The following is a 5,550-nucleotide window of genomic DNA, read 5'->3' on the forward strand; positions in this document are numbered from 1 at the left end:
AAATTAATCTAACCTAGAAAGCTGGAAATCTAATCTAAAAAGCAAAAAGAACTATTCTGAAATTTAAGTCTACATTATGACGACTCTCCCCGAATAATGAAGATTAGCTCCCTATTTATAGAGTTAGGGAGAAACCCTAATGTCTCCGGGGGCAAAATGGGCTATTATAAAGTGTTTTAGTGGGCTTCAGGCCCAAATCCACGCATTCCAGAAAGGGGGAAGGCGCTGGTGCGCCTTTCCCCGCCTCGTCTCGTCGAGACAAGGAGTGTCTCGACGAGACGAGGGCCTGTCTCGATGAGACATGTATTGTCTCGACGAGACAGGTCCTAAATGGGGCGATTTTGCTCCGACTTTTATCTGTTTAGGTCCCTAGGCTTCCAAAAAGTGCTCTAATGGTCCCTGATGAATTCCAAAAGTGCTTTGACGGTCCCTGAATAATCCGGAAATGCTCCAATAGGCTTGGGTCTGGTTCGGAAATGCTCAAATAGTCCTGAAAAACCCTGAAAACACCGAAAATGCCATAAATAAGGAAAAATACTAAATTTAACTAAAAACTATCAAATTAATATAAAAACTTAACTAAAAGCTAATTAAATTAAATTAAATTAATCCTAAAAACCTATATAAATGGGAGCTATCAATGTTATCCTGAAAAACATCCTTAACAACTTCGTCTGTTATATCAAGAAAATTACGATGGTCAATATTGTCGGAATGATATTTTAAAGAATTGAAAACATTGAAAATCACTTCCTCATCTTGTAACCGAAGAATTAATTTTCCTTGTTGCACATCTATAAGTGTTCTCCCTGTTGCTAGAAAAGGACGATCCAAAATTATTGGGACTCGATCATCCTCCTCCATATCAAGAACAATAAAATCAACCGGAAAGATGAATTTATCCACTTTAACCAACACGTCTTCTACAAACCCTTTGGGTTATGCTAGAGAACGGTCGGCTAATTGTAAGGAAACCTTAGTGGGTTTCGGCTCTTCTAAACCCAATTTTCGAAAGATACTTAACGGCATGAGATTTATGCTTGCTCCAATATCATATAGAGCTCTTTCGAAATACATACCACCGATAGTACACGGGATAGAGAAACTTCCTGGGTCCTTCAATTTGGGTGGTAATTTATTGAGTAGGATAGCCGAACATCTTTCCGTTAATTTCACTGTTTCATTATCCTCCAATTTTCTCTTTTTGGAAAGTATATCTTTTAAAAATTTAGCATACATGGGCATATTTTCCAAGGCTTCCGCGAACGCAATATTTATATGTAATTTCTTGAAAATGTCGAGAAATTTGGAGAATTGCTTTTCTTGTTTCTCCTTATTCAACCTTTGGGGAAATGGAATTTTTGTTTTGGAAGGTTGAACAAGTGGATCCGCAAAAAGCTTAGGAGGAAGTGAATTTTAAGGTTGAGAAGTACTTACCTCATCCGTGGTATCTTTTACCTCTTTCCTTGGAGCCGATTGTAACTCTTTGTTGTTTCTCAATGTGATGGCTTTCACATGCTCCCTTGGGTTTGTTTCCATGTTGCTTGCAAGGGATCCCATAGGACGTTCGGACACGGCTTTTGCTAATTGGCTTATGCTCGTTTCAAGCCCTTTTGTAAACGTCTCTTGATTTCTCTTCCACTCCTCCATACATGCAAGACGAGATTCCATTTTTGCAAGAATTGTTACAATAGCCGAAGCTTCATCACCATTATTTCTCTTTTCATTAGGATTAAATCCGGGTGGAGGTCTTTGCGGATTTTGCACATTTGGATTATTAGTCCATGAGAAATTAGGGTGATTTCTCCAACCATTATTATATGTGTTGGAATAAGGATTAGATTGCTTAAAATTTCCCACAAAGTTTGCACTAGCGGTATCCCCAAGGAATGGGTTTGCCGCTTGACAATCCTCACTCTTATGTCCATTTAAACCACATAAATCACACAAATTATTTTGGTTCAAATTAGCCATTAATAGATCCAATTTTTTTATTTAACTCATCAATGCCGGATCTTGATGACGAATCAACCAAATATGTTGCCGCTCTTGTTTTGAGGTTTTTCTCCGCTTGCCAATAAGAGCACCTTTCCGCCAATTCTTGGATTAAATCATAGGCCTCCGTTTGGGTCTTCTTAAGGATGTTTCCACCTGCGGCGGAATCAATTGTGGCACACTTAGCGGAAGATAAACCATTATAGAAAATACTAACCTATTGCCACTTCTCAAATCCATGATGTGGGCATTTCTTCAATAGTCGATGGAATCGCTCCCACACATCATATAATGTCTCTCTCTCAGTTTGGCGAAAAGAACTTATCTCGTTTTTGCACATCGCCATTTTAGATGGAGGGAAGTACTTAGCTAAGAATTTCTTAACTAACTCATCTTATGTCCCAATGGATCCGGCCTCGAGAGAATCCAACCAGTCAGCTGCATCATCCCTTAAAGAAAAAGAAAACAATTTTAGTTTAATAGCTTCTGGTGGTACCCCATTTTGCTTAAGCATAGAACAATGTTTAACAAATTTATTTAAATGGGAGTTTAGATCTTCTCTCGGATCTCCGCCAAATTGACCGGATTTTTGTATAAGTTGGATCATTGCCGGCTTGATCTCGAAGTTATTTGCTCCAATGGTAGGTTCCACAATACTTGAATTTATGTCCAAACGGTTCGGAGTGAGTAGATCCATGATGGAACATTTCTCTTGCGCCATGTTTGCTCTTCGATTAGCCAAGTTCCTCTGGGAAGTACGCTCAATTTTAGGATCGGGCAATAATAAAGGCCAACTTAAACTTCTTGTGTTCATAAAACAAACAAAAAAACGTCTAAATTAATAGAAGCTCGACTAGATTAATATTATAATTCTACTATCCCCGGCAACGGCACCAAAAACTTGATGCACATTTCACGTATACGTGCATGTGAAGGCAAGTGTACCTTAGTCGTGTATCAAGTAATAAAGTGAAAGTAGAGTATCGTTCCCACGAGGATGGTGATTATAAGTACTAATCTTTTTGCTCACTAACTATTATTTAAACAATCGAAAGGTAGAGTTTGGTGGGGACCAAGTTAAGACTTAGTAAACAAGTGAAATGAAAATTAGACAAAATTAGATAAGAGAATACTTATAATGAAAGAAACTAAGGCTTCTAGCTTCACTTAACCTCTTTGCTTGGTAATAACACTTAACCCCTTTTTAGTTGTTTTATCCTTTTTAAGATGGCTATTTTTTTCTTATTAACTAATAGTTCTCGAGAGTGGTTCTAAACTCTCGACTGATTACTTTCCCTTGGTCCGGCTCAAGTAATTAATCAAGAGAAGCATTAACTTTTATTAATCTAAACTTTTTTAACCTACTTTACCTTGGTCCGACTAAAGTGATTACTTAAGATTCAAGAAAAAACCGCTCGAATTAGTTCTAAACTTTCGATTAATTACTTTCCCTTGGTCCGACTCAAGTAATTAATCCAAAGAAGCATTAAGTTTTCTTAATTCCAAACCTTTGATTTATTACTTTCCCTTGGTCCGACTCAAGTAATAAATCTAAGATTTGCAATAAGATTCATAAAAAAAACCTTGGAAAACCAATAAGCCACACTAAATGCTCATTAGGTCCAACTTATGAATTTCGATTAATCAATTTAATCACGGTCAATATAAACGATTAATTATATTCAAGTAGAGAGTTGGGCCATCTCCTACAAGCATTAAGAATCATAAGTTAGTCCTTAAAAATGATAAACACAACTTAAATAGATTAAACGTAATTACCACATAATTAAGGTTAAGATACACTTTTAGCCTTAGTTAAGGAGGTTTTAGTCCATGGTTAGATTAAAACACACCTTAAAAAGATAGATAATGGAGTTCATAGTAATAAAAAAGATTAAAGTTTAGAAGAAACCATAATGACGATTGCCGAATGAACTTATTCGATAACTTAAAACTTACTTTTATTGAATGAACTTCTTGCACAAACAACAACTTGAGCACAATAACAACAATTACAACAACACAAACAACTGATTTTTGAAGAGAAAAATCAGCAAAATAACATTATAGAGGGAGAAATTAAGCCTAAGCTTGGTGTGTCTTCAAATGACACCCAAGGTCTCCTTTTATAGTAAAATGGCACACATAATTCCAAGTATCCTTATGGCCTCCCACTCCCTTATCTTCTGAATTTAGCATTTAAGAGAGCATGGTGGAAGATTTTAATAATTTAGGAGTTGAAATGTGTAGAGGTGTGAAAGGAATCTTAGGCTTCAACATATTCATCAACTTTGGATAATTTTCTGGGCCTGATACACTTCGAATTTGGAGATGATTCTTATTTGTCATTTGTTCATCTTTCTCTTAGCTTTACAACGCATTTTGAATCGCCTCAATCCGAGTCCGTATGAGGGAGATAAGTTGAAAATACGAAAATGTGTCAAATCTGTCCTAGTGTGAACAATTAGACTTTATCTTACAACACCTATCCGCGACGAAGTGCACGCTGGGTGTCGCTAAAACTCCTTTTTCTGGTCCCTTTTACTCCCGAGTTGCCGTCTTAAGCCCCGACTTGGTTATTTGTGCCGAAAACCTTGCGAAAGTGCCTAAAAAACACACAAAGTGGCTTAGATGCATAAAATGAAGAAAATATACAAAAACTATTATTAAAATGGTACAAAATAACTAGTAATAAATACTAAAAATGCTATAAATTACGACGATAGGTCTCTAAATCGACCATTCGACCCTAGTCTCTACATCGACCGCAGACGTGGATTTTTTCGTTCCTCAGGTCTATAAATCGACCCTTCGACCCTAGTCTCTACATCGACCGCAGGCGTGGATTTTTGTTTCTTAGGTCTTTAAATCGACCATTCGAACCTAGTCTCTACATCGACCGTAGGCATGGATTTTTAGTTTCTCAGGTCTCTAAATCGACCATTCGACCCTAATCTCTACATCGACCGCAGACGCGGATTTTTCGTTTCTCAGGTCTCTAAATCGACCATTCGACCCTAGTCTCTACATCGACTACAGGCATGGATTTTTCGTTTCTCAAGTCTCTAAATCGACCATTCGACCCTAGTCTCTACATCGACTACATGCATAGATTTTTTGTTTCTCAGGTCTCTAAATCGACCATTCGACCCTAGTCTTTACATCAACCGTAGACGTAGATCTCTCAAAGCGACCATTCTCTTTGTTCGTTTCATTTTTAGTCTCTAAATTGACCGTAAAGTGAGTGATTTCTTGGGCGATTTTGAATTTCGACCCGCCGTCGTCTGTATTTTGACTGGAGTTACCATTTCATGTACTGAAATTGTTGACCAGAGTCACCTTAGAATTTTGTCCGGAGCCCTTTTGGACCAAAAATTATTTTTCTGTTGACTGTCGTCTGTATTTTGACTGGCGCCACTGTTCTTTAAGTTTTCACTATCGTCTGGGATTGTCTTATTCTTGTTTGTTTTTTTTTATATGTGTGTAGTGGTATGTATGCACATGATTATGAATGAATGTATATATATTTTTTCTCTTTTTTTTTCATTGCTTCCC

At 37.2% G+C, this 5,550-nt stretch overlaps 1 non-coding gene across 1 annotated transcript; it reads left to right on the forward strand.

Moving 5' to 3' along the window:
• Positions 1–2,228: 2,228 nt before the first annotated feature.
• Positions 2,229–2,335, forward strand: LOC136201761 (small nucleolar RNA R71). Its single transcript, XR_010674104.1, has one exon. It is a non-coding gene; the product is annotated as a small nucleolar RNA R71 (small nucleolar RNA).
• The last annotated feature ends 3,215 nt before the right edge of the window (positions 2,336–5,550 follow it).

Source organism: Euphorbia lathyris, chromosome 7, assembly GCF_963576675.1.
Source record: "Euphorbia lathyris chromosome 7, ddEupLath1.1, whole genome shotgun sequence".
NCBI classification, from domain to species: Eukaryota; Viridiplantae; Streptophyta; class Magnoliopsida; order Malpighiales; family Euphorbiaceae; genus Euphorbia; species Euphorbia lathyris.